Consider the following 10,000-nt stretch of genomic DNA (forward strand, 5'->3'; position numbering starts at 1 on the left):
TAGAAACTGAAATCTTGCAATATGCACAAGTAGTCCTTCATGAAAGGGGCTGGAAGCTGTTTTCATTTTGACACGAGAGAGAGAGAGAGACTACCTTGCATTGTCAATTGCTAAATCTGTATATGGATAAGTAGCCTATGGTTGTCAACTTATTTCGTACGGCCATACCAGCCTGGCAACGCCCGATCTCGTCTGATCTCGGAAGCTAAGCAGGGTCGGGCCTGGTTAGTACTTGGATGGGAGACCGCCTGGGAATACCAGGTGCTGTATGCTCTTTTGCTCATTCACTTAGAAACTGACATCTTGCAATATGCACAAGTAGTCCTTCATGAAAGGGGCTGGAAGCTGTTTTCATTTTGACACGAGAGAGAGAGAGAGAGAGACTACCTTGCATTGTCAATTGCTAAATCTGTATATGGATAAGTAGCCTATGGTTGTCAACTTATTTCGTACGGCCATACCAGCCTGGCAACGCCCGATCTCGTCTGATCTCGGAAGCTAAGCAGGGTCGGGCCTGGTTAGTACTTGGATGGGAGACCGCCTGGGAATACCAGGTGCTGTCTGCTCTTTTGCTCATTCACTTAGAAACTGAAATCTTGCAATATGCACAAGTAGTCCTTCATGAAAGGGGCTGGAAGCTGTTTTCATTTTGACACGAGAGAGAGAGAGAGAGAGAGAGAGAGAGAGAGAGAGAGAGAGAGAGAGAGAGAGACTACCTTGCATTGTCAATTGCTAAATCTGTATATGGATAAGTAGCCTATGGTTGTCAACTTATTTCGTACGGCCATACCAGCCTGGCAACGCCCGATTTCGTCTGATCTCGGAAGCTAAGCAGGGTCGGGCCTGGTTAGTACTTGGATGGGAGACCGCCTGGGAATACCAGGTGCTGTATGCTCTTTTGCTCATTCACTTAGAAACTGAAATCTTGCAATATGCACAAGTAGTCCTTCATGAAAGGGGCTGGAAGCTGTTTTCATTTTGACACGAGAGAGAGAGAGAGACTACCTTGCATTGTCAATTGCTAAATCTGTATATGGATAAGTAGCCTATGGTTGTCAACTTATTTCGTACGGCCATACCAGCCTGGCAACGCCCGATCTCGTCTGATCTCGGAAGCTAAGCAGGGTCGGGCCTGGTTAGTACTTGGATGGGAGACCGCCTGGGAATACCAGGTGCTGTATGCTCTTTTGCTCATTCACTTAGAAACTGAAATCTTGCAATATGCACAAGTAGTCCTTCATGAAAGGGGCTGGAAGCTGTTTTCATTTTGACACGAGAGAGAGAGAGAGAGACCACCTTGCATTGTCAATTGCTAAATCTGTATATGGATAAGTAGCCTATGGTTGTCAACTTATTTCGTACGGCCATACCAGCCTGGCAACGACCGATCTCGTCTGATCTCGGAAGCTAAGCAGGGTCGGGCCTGGTTGGTACTTGGATGGGAGACCGCCTGGGAATACCAGGTGCTGTATGCTCTTTTGCTCATTCACTTAGAAACTGACATCTTGCAATATGCACAAGTAGTCCTTCATGAAAGGGGCTGGAAGCTGTTTTCATTTTGACACGAGAGAGAGAGAGAGAGAGACTACCTTGCATTGTCAATTGCTAAATCTGTATATGGATAAGTAGCCTTTGGTTGTCAACTTATTTGGTACGGCCATACCAGCCTGGCAACGCCCGATCTCGTCTGATCTCGGAAGCTAAGCAGGGTCGGGCCTGGTTAGTACTTGGATGGGAGACCGCCTGGGAATACCAGGTGCTGTCTGCTCTTTTGCTCATTCACTTAGAAACTGAAATCTTGCAATATGCACAAGTAGTCCTTCATGAAAGGGGCTGGAAGCTGTTTTCATTTTGACACGAGAGAGAGAGAGAGAGAGAGAGAGAGAGAGAGAGAGAGAGAGAGAGAGAGAGAGAGAGAGAGACTACCTTGCATTGTCAATTGCTAAATCTGTATATGGATAAGTAGCCTATGGTTGTCAACTTATTTCGTACGGCCATACCAGCCTGGCAACGCCCGATCTCGTCTGATCTCGGAAGCTAAGCAGGGTCGGGCCTGGTTAGTACTTGGATGGGAGACCGCCTGGGAATACCAGGTGCTGTATGCTCTTTTGCTCATTCACTTAGAAACTGACATCTTGCAATATGCACAAGTAGTCCTTCATGAAAGGGGCTGGAAGCTGTTTTCATTTTGACACGAGAGAGAGAGAGAGAGAGACTACCTTGCATTGTCAATTGCTAAATCTGTATATGGATAAGTAGCCTATGGTTGTCAACTTATTTCGTACGGCCATACCAGCCTGGCAACGCCCGATCTCGTCTGATCTCGGAAGCTAAGCAGGGTCGGGCCTGGTTAGTACTTGGATGGGAGACCGCCTGGGAATACCAGGTGCTGTATGCTCTTTTGCTCATTCACTTAGAAACTGAAATCTTGCAATATGCACAAGTAGTCCTTCATGAAAGGGGCTGGAAGCTGTTTTCATTTTGACACGAGAGAGAGAGAGAGACTACCTTGCATTGTCAATTGCTAAATCTGTATATGGATAAGTAGCCTATGGTTGTCAACTTATTTCGTACGGCCATACCAGCCTGGCAACGCCCGATCTCGTCTGATCTCGGAAGCTAAGCAGGGTCGGGCCTGGTTAGTACTTGGATGGGAGACCGCCTGGGAATACCAGGTGCTGTATGCTCTTTTGCTCATTCACTTAGAAACTGACATCTTGCAATATGCACAAGTAGTCCTTCATGAAAGGGGCTGGAAGCTGTTTTCATTTTGACACGAGAGAGAGAGAGAGAGAGACTACCTTGCATTGTCAATTGCTAAATCTGTATATGGATAAGTAGCCTATGGTTGTCAACTTATTTCGTACGGCCATACCAGCCTGGCAACGCCCGATCTCGTCTGATCTCGGAAGCTAAGCAGGGTCGGGCCTGGTTAGTACTTGGATGGGAGACCGCCTGGGAATACCAGGTGCTGTCTGCTCTTTTGCTCATTCACTTAGAAACTGAAATCTTGCAATATGCACAAGTAGTCCTTCATGAAAGGGGCTGGAAGCTGTTTTCATTTTGACACGAGAGAGAGAGAGAGAGAGAGAGAGAGAGAGAGACTACCTTGCATTGTCAATTGCTAAATCTGTATATGGATAAGTAGCCTATGGTTGTCAACTTATTTCGTACGGCCATACCAGCCTGGCAACGCCCGATTTCGTCTGATCTCGGAAGCTAAGCAGGGTCGGGCCTGGTTAGTACTTGGATGGGAGACCGCCTGGGAATACCAGGTGCTGTATGCTCTTTTGCTCATTCACTTAGAAACTGAAATCTTGCAATATGCACAAGTAGTCCTTCATGAAAGGGGCTGGAAGCTGTTTTCATTTTGACACGAGAGAGAGAGAGAGACTACCTTGCATTGTCAATTGCTAAATCTGTATATGGATAAGTAGCCTATGGTTGTCAACTTATTTCGTACGGCCATACCAGCCTGGCAACGCCCGATCTCGTCTGATCTCGGAAGCTAAGCAGGGTCGGGCCTGGTTAGTACTTGGATGGGAGACCGCCTGGGAATACCAGGTGCTGTATGCTCTTTTGCTCATTCACTTAGAAACTGAAATCTTGCAATATGCACAAGTAGTCCTTCATGAAAGGGGCTGGAAGCTGTTTTCATTTTGACACGAGAGAGAGAGAGAGAGACCACCTTGCATTGTCAATTGCTAAATCTGTATATGGATAAGTAGCCTATGGTTGTCAACTTATTTCGTACGGCCATACCAGCCTGGCAACGACCGATCTCGTCTGATCTCGGAAGCTAAGCAGGGTCGGGCCTGGTTGGTACTTGGATGGGAGACCGCCTGGGAATACCAGGTGCTGTATGCTCTTTTGCTCATTCACTTAGAAACTGACATCTTGCAATATGCACAAGTAGTCCTTCATGAAAGGGGCTGGAAGCTGTTTTCATTTTGACACGAGAGAGAGAGAGAGAGAGACTACCTTGCATTGTCAATTGCTAAATCTGTATATGGATAAGTAGCCTTTGGTTGTCAACTATTTGGTACGGCCATACCAGCCTGGCAACGCCCGATCTCGTCTGATCTCGGAAGCTAAGCAGGGTCGGGCCTGGTTAGTACTTGGATGGGAGACCGCCTGGGAATACCAGGTGCTGTCTGCTCTTTTGCTCATTCACTTAGAAACTGAAATCTTGCAATATGCACAAGTAGTCCTTCATGAAAGGGGCTGGAAGCTGTTTTCATTTTGACACGAGAGAGAGAGAGAGAGAGAGAGAGAGAGAGAGAGAGAGAGAGAGAGAGAGAGAGAGAGAGAGAGAGAGAGAGAGAGAGAGAGAGAGAGAGAGAGAGAGAGAGAGAGAGAGAGAGAGAGAGAGAGAGAGAGAGAGAGAGAGAGAGAGACTACCTTGCATTGTCAATTGCTAAATCTGTATATGGATAAGTAGCCTATGGTTGTCAACTTATTTCGTACGGCCATACCAGCCTGGCAACGCCCGATCTCGTCTGATCTCGGAAGCTAAGCAGGGTCGGGCCTGGTTAGTACTTGGATGGGAGACCGCCTGGGAATACCAGGTGCTGTCTGCTTTTTTGCTCATTCACTTAGAAACTGAAATCTTGCAATATGCACAAGTAGTCCTTCATGAAAGGGGCTGGAAGCTGTTTTCATTTTGACACGAGAGAGAGAGAGAGAGACCACCTTGCATTGTCAATTGCTAAATCTGTATATGGATAAGTAGCCTATGGTTGTCAACTTATTTCGTACGGCCATACCAGCCTGGCAACGACCGATCTCGTCTGATCTCGGAAGCTAAGCAGGGTCGGGCCTGGTTGGTACTTGGATGGGAGACCGCCTGGGAATACCAGGTGCTGTATGCTCTTTTGCTCATTCACTTAGAAACTGACATCTTGCAATATGCACAAGTAGTCCTTCATGAAAGGGGCTGGAAGCTGTTTTCATTTTGACACGAGAGAGAGAGAGAGAGAGAGAGAGAGACTACCTTGCATTGTCAATTGCTAAATCTGTATATGGATAAGTAGCCTATGGTTGTCAACTTATTTCGTACGGCCATACCAGCCTGGCAACGCCCGATCTCGTCTGATCTCGGAAGCTAAGCAGGGTCGGGCCTGGTTAGTACTTGGATGGGAGACCGCCTGGGAATACCAGGTGCTGTCTGCTCTTTTGCTCATTCACTTAGAAACTGAAATCTTGCAATATGCACAAGTAGTCCTTCATGAAAGGGGCTGGAAGCTGTTTTCATTTTGACACGAGAGAGAGAGAGAGAGAGAGAGAGAGAGAGAGAGACTACCTTGCATTGTCAATTGCTAAATCTGTATATGGATAAGTAGCCTATGGTTGTCAACTTATTTCGTACGGCCATACCAGCCTGGCAACGCCCGATCTCGTCTGATCTCGGAAGCTAAGCAGGGTCGGGCCTGGTTAGTACTTGGATGGGAGACCGCCTGGGAATACCAGGTGCTGTCTGCTCTTTTGCTCATTCACTTAGAAACTGAAATCTTGCAATATGCACAAGTAGTCCTTCATGAAAGGGGCTGGAAGCTGTTTTCATTTTGACACGAGAGAGAGAGAGAGAGAGAGAGAGAGAGAGAGAGACTACCTTGCATTGTCAATTGCTAAATCTGTATATGGATAAGTAGCCTATGGTTGTCAACTTATTTCGTACGGCCATACCAGCCTGGCAACGCCCGATCTCGTCTGATCTCGGAAGCTAAGCAGGGTCGGGCCTGGTTAGTACTTGGATGGGAGACCGCCTGGGAATACCAGGTGCTGTATGCTCTTTTGCTCATTCACTTAGAAACTGACATCTTGCAATATGCACAAGTAGTCCTTCATGAAAGGGGCTGGAAGCTGTTTTCATTTTGACACGAGAGAGAGAGAGAGAGAGACTACCTTGCATTGTCAATTGCTAAATCTGTATATGGATAAGTAGCCTATGGTTGTCAACTTATTTCGTACGGCCATACCAGCCTGGCAACGCCCGATCTCGTCTGATCTCGGAAGCTAAGCAGGGTCGGGCCTGGTTAGTACTTGGATGGGAGACCGCCTGGGAATACCAGGTGCTGTCTGCTCTTTTGCTCATTCACTTAGAAACTGAAATCTTGCAATATGCACAAGTAGTCCTTCATGAAAGGGGCTGGAAGCTGTTTTCATTTTGACACGAGAGAGAGAGAGAGAGAGAGAGAGAGAGAGAGAGAGACTACCTTGCATTGTCAATTGCTAAATCTGTATATGGATAAGTAGCCTATGGTTGTCAACTTATTTCGTACGGCCATACCAGCCTGGCAACGCCCGATTTCGTCTGATCTCGGAAGCTAAGCAGGGTCGGGCCTGGTTAGTACTTGGATGGGAGACCGCCTGGGAATACCAGGTGCTGTATGCTCTTTTGCTCATTCACTTAGAAACTGAAATCTTGCAATATGCACAAGTAGTCCTTCATGAAAGGGGCTGGAAGCTGTTTTCATTTTGACACGAGAGAGAGAGAGAGACTACCTTGCATTGTCAATTGCTAAATCTGTATATGGATAAGTAGCCTATGGTTGTCAACTTATTTCGTACGGCCATACCAGCCTGGCAACGCCCGATCTCGTCTGATCTCGGAAGCTAAGCAGGGTCGGGCCTGGTTAGTACTTGGATGGGAGACCGCCTGGGAATACCAGGTGCTGTATGCTCTTTTGCTCATTCACTTAGAAACTGAAATCTTGCAATATGCACAAGTAGTCCTTCATGAAAGGGGCTGGAAGCTGTTTTCATTTTGACACGAGAGAGAGAGAGAGAGAGAGACCACCTTGCATTGTCAATTGCTAAATCTGTATATGGATAAGTAGCCTATGGTTGTCAACTTATTTCGTACGGCCATACCAGCCTGGCAACGACCGATCTCGTCTGATCTCGGAAGCTAAGCAGGGTCGGGCCTGGTTGGTACTTGGATGGGAGACCGCCTGGGAATACCAGGTGCTGTATGCTCTTTTGCTCATTCACTTAGAAACTGACATCTTGCAATATGCACAAGTAGTCCTTCATGAAAGGGGCTGGAAGCTGTTTTCATTTTGACACGAGAGAGAGAGAGAGAGAGAGAGAGAGAGAGAGAGAGAGAGACTACCTTGCATTGTCAATTGCTAAATCTGTATATGGATAAGTAGCCTATGGTTGTCAACTTATTTCGTACGGCCATACCAGCCTGGCAACGCCCGATTTCGTCTGATCTCGGAAGCTAAGCAGGGTCGGGCCTGGTTAGTACTTGGATGGGAGACCGCCTGGGAATACCAGGTGCTGTATGCTCTTTTGCTCATTCACTTAGAAACTGAAATCTTGCAATATGCACAAGTAGTCCTTCATGAAAGGGGCTGGAAGCTGTTTTCATTTTGACACGAGAGAGAGAGAGAGACTACCTTGCATTGTCAATTGCTAAATCTGTATATGGATAAGTAGCCTATGGTTGTCAACTTATTTCGTACGGCCATACCAGCCTGGCAACGCCCGATCTCGTCTGATCTCGGAAGCTAAGCAGGGTCGGGCCTGGTTAGTACTTGGATGGGAGACCGCCTGGGAATACCAGGTGCTGTATGCTCTTTTGCTCATTCACTTAGAAACTGAAATCTTGCAATATGCACAAGTAGTCCTTCATGAAAGGGGCTGGAAGCTGTTTTCATTTTGACACGAGAGAGAGAGAGAGAGAGAGACCACCTTGCATTGTCAATTGCTAAATCTGTATATGGATAAGTAGCCTATGGTTGTCAACTTATTTCGTACGGCCATACCAGCCTGGCAACGACCGATCTCGTCTGATCTCGGAAGCTAAGCAGGGTCGGGCCTGGTTGGTACTTGGATGGGAGACCGCCTGGGAATACCAGGTGCTGTATGCTCTTTTGCTCATTCACTTAGAAACTGACATCTTGCAATATGCACAAGTAGTCCTTCATGAAAGGGGCTGGAAGCTGTTTTCATTTTGACACGAGAGAGAGAGAGAGAGAGACTACCTTGCATTGTCAATTGCTAAATCTGTATATGGATAAGTAGCCTTTGGTTGTCAACTTATTTGGTACGGCCATACCAGCCTGGCAACGCCCGATCTCGTCTGATCTCGGAAGCTAAGCAGGGTCGGGCCTGGTTAGTACTTGGATGGGAGACCGCCTGGGAATACCAGGTGCTGTCTGCTCTTTTGCTCATTCACTTAGAAACTGAAATCTTGCAATATGCACAAGTAGTCCTTCATGAAAGGGGCTGGAAGCTGTTTTCATTTTGACACGAGAGAGAGAGAGAGAGAGAGAGAGAGAGAGAGAGAGAGAGACTACCTTGCATTGTCAATTGCTAAATCTGTATATGGATAAGTAGCCTATGGTTGTCAACTTATTTCGTACGGCCATACCAGCCTGGCAACGCCCGATCTCGTCTGATCTCGGAAGCTAAGCAGGGTCGGGCCTGGTTAGTACTTGGATGGGAGACCGCCTGGGAATACCAGGTGCTGTCTGCTTTTTTGCTCATTCACTTAGAAACTGAAATCTTGCAATATGCACAAGTAGTCCTTCATGAAAGGGGCTGGAAGCTGTTTTCATTTTGACACGAGAGAGAGAGAGAGAGACCACCTTGCATTGTCAATTGCTAAATCTGTATATGGATAAGTAGCCTATGGTTGTCAACTTATTTCGTACGGCCATACCAGCCTGGCAACGCCCGATCTCGTCTGATCTCGGAAGCTAAGCAGGGTCGGGCCTGGTTAGTACTTGGATGGGAGACCGCCTGGGAATACCAGGTGCTGTATGCTCTTTTGCTCATTCACTTAGAAACTGACATCTTGCAATATGCACAAGTAGTCCTTCATGAAAGGGGCTGGAAGCTGTTTTCATTTTGACACGAGAGAGAGAGAGAGAGAGACTACCTTGCATTGTCAATTGCTAAATCTGTATATGGATAAGTAGCCTATGGTTGTCAACTTATTTCGTACGGCCATACCAGCCTGGCAACGCCCGATCTCGTCTGATCTCGGAAGCTAAGCAGGGTCGGGCCTGGTTAGTACTTGGATGGGAGACCGCCTGGGAATACCAGGTGCTGTATGCTCTTTTGCTCATTCACTTAGAAACTGAAATCTTGCAATATGCACAAGTAGTCCTTCATGAAAGGGGCTGGAAGCTGTTTTCATTTTGACACGAGAGAGAGAGAGAGAGAGAGAGAGAGAGAGAGAGACTACCTTGCATTGTCAATTGCTAAATCTGTATATGGATAAGTAGCCTATGGTTGTCAACTTATTTGGTACGGCCATACCAGCCTGGCAACGCCCGATCTCGTCTGATCTCGGAAGCTAAGCAGGGTCGGGCCTGGTTAGTACTTGGATGGGAGACCGCCTGGGAATACCAGGTGCTGTATGCTCTTTTGCTCATTCACTTAGAAACTGACATCTTGCAATATGCACAAGTAGTCCTTCATGAAAGGGGCTGGAAGCTGTTTTCATTTTGACACGAGAGAGAGAGAGAGAGAGACTACCTTGCATTGTCAATTGCTAAATCTGTATATGGATAAGTAGCCTATGGTTGTCAACTTATTTCGTACGGCCATACCAGCCTGGCAACGCCCGATCTCGTCTGATCTCGGAAGCTAAGCAGGGTCGGGCCTGGTTAGTACTTGGATGGGAGACCGCCTGGGAATACCAGGTGCTGTATGCTCTTTTGCTCATTCACTTAGAAACTGACATCTTGCAATATGCACAAGTAGTCCTTCATGAAAGGGGCTGGAAGCTGTTTTCATTTTGACACGAGAGAGAGAGAGAGAGAGAGAGAGAGAGACTACCTTGCATTGTCAATTGCTAAATCTGTATATGGATAAGTAGCCTATGGTTGTCAACTTATTTCGTACGGCCATACCAGCCTGGCAACGCCCGATCTCGTCTGATCTCGGAAGCTAAGCAGGGTCGGGCCTGGTTAGTACTTGGATGGGAGACCGCCTGGGAATACCAGGTGCTGTATGCTATTTTGCTCATTCACTTAGAAACTGA

General features: G+C 47.1%; 25 non-coding genes and 8 pseudogenes across 25 annotated transcripts; all 33 read left to right on the forward strand.

The window, feature by feature from the left end:
- The first annotated feature begins 154 nt into the window (after positions 1–154).
- On the forward strand, positions 155–273 carry LOC146282581 (5S ribosomal RNA). The gene has a single exon (XR_014758632.1). It is a non-coding gene; the product is annotated as a 5S ribosomal RNA (ribosomal RNA).
- A 174-nt stretch (positions 274–447) lies between these two features.
- On the forward strand, positions 448–566 carry LOC146282582 (5S ribosomal RNA). Its single transcript, XR_014761576.1, has one exon. It is a non-coding gene; the product is annotated as a 5S ribosomal RNA (ribosomal RNA).
- Positions 567–776: 210 nt separating this feature from the next.
- LOC146282583 (5S ribosomal RNA) lies at positions 777–895 on the forward strand. The gene has a single exon (XR_014761421.1). It is a non-coding gene; the product is annotated as a 5S ribosomal RNA (ribosomal RNA).
- A 170-nt stretch (positions 896–1,065) lies between these two features.
- On the forward strand, positions 1,066–1,184 carry LOC146282584 (5S ribosomal RNA). The gene has a single exon (XR_014758634.1). It is a non-coding gene; the product is annotated as a 5S ribosomal RNA (ribosomal RNA).
- A 172-nt stretch (positions 1,185–1,356) lies between these two features.
- Positions 1,357–1,475, forward strand: LOC146282585 (5S ribosomal RNA; annotated as a pseudogene).
- Positions 1,476–1,649: 174 nt separating this feature from the next.
- LOC146282586 (5S ribosomal RNA) lies at positions 1,650–1,768 on the forward strand (annotated as a pseudogene).
- A 218-nt stretch (positions 1,769–1,986) lies between these two features.
- Positions 1,987–2,105, forward strand: LOC146282587 (5S ribosomal RNA). Its single transcript, XR_014758635.1, has one exon. It is a non-coding gene; the product is annotated as a 5S ribosomal RNA (ribosomal RNA).
- Positions 2,106–2,279: 174 nt separating this feature from the next.
- On the forward strand, positions 2,280–2,398 carry LOC146282588 (5S ribosomal RNA). Its single transcript, XR_014758636.1, has one exon. It is a non-coding gene; the product is annotated as a 5S ribosomal RNA (ribosomal RNA).
- Positions 2,399–2,568: 170 nt separating this feature from the next.
- On the forward strand, positions 2,569–2,687 carry LOC146282589 (5S ribosomal RNA). Its single transcript, XR_014758637.1, has one exon. It is a non-coding gene; the product is annotated as a 5S ribosomal RNA (ribosomal RNA).
- Positions 2,688–2,861: 174 nt separating this feature from the next.
- On the forward strand, positions 2,862–2,980 carry LOC146282590 (5S ribosomal RNA). The gene has a single exon (XR_014761578.1). It is a non-coding gene; the product is annotated as a 5S ribosomal RNA (ribosomal RNA).
- Positions 2,981–3,168: 188 nt separating this feature from the next.
- LOC146282591 (5S ribosomal RNA) lies at positions 3,169–3,287 on the forward strand. The gene has a single exon (XR_014761423.1). It is a non-coding gene; the product is annotated as a 5S ribosomal RNA (ribosomal RNA).
- Positions 3,288–3,457: 170 nt separating this feature from the next.
- On the forward strand, positions 3,458–3,576 carry LOC146282592 (5S ribosomal RNA). The gene has a single exon (XR_014758638.1). It is a non-coding gene; the product is annotated as a 5S ribosomal RNA (ribosomal RNA).
- A 172-nt stretch (positions 3,577–3,748) lies between these two features.
- On the forward strand, positions 3,749–3,867 carry LOC146282593 (5S ribosomal RNA; annotated as a pseudogene).
- A 173-nt stretch (positions 3,868–4,040) lies between these two features.
- On the forward strand, positions 4,041–4,159 carry LOC146282594 (5S ribosomal RNA; annotated as a pseudogene).
- A 302-nt stretch (positions 4,160–4,461) lies between these two features.
- On the forward strand, positions 4,462–4,580 carry LOC146282595 (5S ribosomal RNA). Its single transcript, XR_014761579.1, has one exon. It is a non-coding gene; the product is annotated as a 5S ribosomal RNA (ribosomal RNA).
- Positions 4,581–4,752: 172 nt separating this feature from the next.
- Positions 4,753–4,871, forward strand: LOC146282596 (5S ribosomal RNA; annotated as a pseudogene).
- Positions 4,872–5,053: 182 nt separating this feature from the next.
- LOC146282597 (5S ribosomal RNA) lies at positions 5,054–5,172 on the forward strand. Its single transcript, XR_014761580.1, has one exon. It is a non-coding gene; the product is annotated as a 5S ribosomal RNA (ribosomal RNA).
- Positions 5,173–5,362: 190 nt separating this feature from the next.
- On the forward strand, positions 5,363–5,481 carry LOC146282598 (5S ribosomal RNA). The gene has a single exon (XR_014761581.1). It is a non-coding gene; the product is annotated as a 5S ribosomal RNA (ribosomal RNA).
- A 190-nt stretch (positions 5,482–5,671) lies between these two features.
- Positions 5,672–5,790, forward strand: LOC146282599 (5S ribosomal RNA). Its single transcript, XR_014758639.1, has one exon. It is a non-coding gene; the product is annotated as a 5S ribosomal RNA (ribosomal RNA).
- A 174-nt stretch (positions 5,791–5,964) lies between these two features.
- LOC146282600 (5S ribosomal RNA) lies at positions 5,965–6,083 on the forward strand. The gene has a single exon (XR_014761582.1). It is a non-coding gene; the product is annotated as a 5S ribosomal RNA (ribosomal RNA).
- Positions 6,084–6,275: 192 nt separating this feature from the next.
- Positions 6,276–6,394, forward strand: LOC146282601 (5S ribosomal RNA). Its single transcript, XR_014761424.1, has one exon. It is a non-coding gene; the product is annotated as a 5S ribosomal RNA (ribosomal RNA).
- A 170-nt stretch (positions 6,395–6,564) lies between these two features.
- Positions 6,565–6,683, forward strand: LOC146282602 (5S ribosomal RNA). The gene has a single exon (XR_014758640.1). It is a non-coding gene; the product is annotated as a 5S ribosomal RNA (ribosomal RNA).
- A 176-nt stretch (positions 6,684–6,859) lies between these two features.
- Positions 6,860–6,978, forward strand: LOC146282603 (5S ribosomal RNA; annotated as a pseudogene).
- Positions 6,979–7,174: 196 nt separating this feature from the next.
- On the forward strand, positions 7,175–7,293 carry LOC146282604 (5S ribosomal RNA). The gene has a single exon (XR_014761425.1). It is a non-coding gene; the product is annotated as a 5S ribosomal RNA (ribosomal RNA).
- Positions 7,294–7,463: 170 nt separating this feature from the next.
- LOC146282605 (5S ribosomal RNA) lies at positions 7,464–7,582 on the forward strand. Its single transcript, XR_014758641.1, has one exon. It is a non-coding gene; the product is annotated as a 5S ribosomal RNA (ribosomal RNA).
- A 176-nt stretch (positions 7,583–7,758) lies between these two features.
- LOC146282606 (5S ribosomal RNA) lies at positions 7,759–7,877 on the forward strand (annotated as a pseudogene).
- A 174-nt stretch (positions 7,878–8,051) lies between these two features.
- LOC146282607 (5S ribosomal RNA) lies at positions 8,052–8,170 on the forward strand (annotated as a pseudogene).
- Positions 8,171–8,366: 196 nt separating this feature from the next.
- LOC146282608 (5S ribosomal RNA) lies at positions 8,367–8,485 on the forward strand. The gene has a single exon (XR_014761583.1). It is a non-coding gene; the product is annotated as a 5S ribosomal RNA (ribosomal RNA).
- A 172-nt stretch (positions 8,486–8,657) lies between these two features.
- LOC146282609 (5S ribosomal RNA) lies at positions 8,658–8,776 on the forward strand. Its single transcript, XR_014758642.1, has one exon. It is a non-coding gene; the product is annotated as a 5S ribosomal RNA (ribosomal RNA).
- Positions 8,777–8,950: 174 nt separating this feature from the next.
- Positions 8,951–9,069, forward strand: LOC146282610 (5S ribosomal RNA). Its single transcript, XR_014758643.1, has one exon. It is a non-coding gene; the product is annotated as a 5S ribosomal RNA (ribosomal RNA).
- A 190-nt stretch (positions 9,070–9,259) lies between these two features.
- LOC146282611 (5S ribosomal RNA) lies at positions 9,260–9,378 on the forward strand. Its single transcript, XR_014761774.1, has one exon. It is a non-coding gene; the product is annotated as a 5S ribosomal RNA (ribosomal RNA).
- A 174-nt stretch (positions 9,379–9,552) lies between these two features.
- LOC146282612 (5S ribosomal RNA) lies at positions 9,553–9,671 on the forward strand. Its single transcript, XR_014758645.1, has one exon. It is a non-coding gene; the product is annotated as a 5S ribosomal RNA (ribosomal RNA).
- Positions 9,672–9,855: 184 nt separating this feature from the next.
- Positions 9,856–9,974, forward strand: LOC146282613 (5S ribosomal RNA). The gene has a single exon (XR_014758646.1). It is a non-coding gene; the product is annotated as a 5S ribosomal RNA (ribosomal RNA).
- Positions 9,975–10,000: the final 26 nt, after the last annotated feature.

Source organism: Hypomesus nipponensis, chromosome 6 (assembly GCF_054491055.1).
Source record: "Hypomesus nipponensis isolate SF chromosome 6, ASM5449105v1, whole genome shotgun sequence".
Lineage (NCBI taxonomy): Eukaryota > Metazoa > Chordata > Actinopteri > Osmeriformes > Osmeridae > Hypomesus > Hypomesus nipponensis.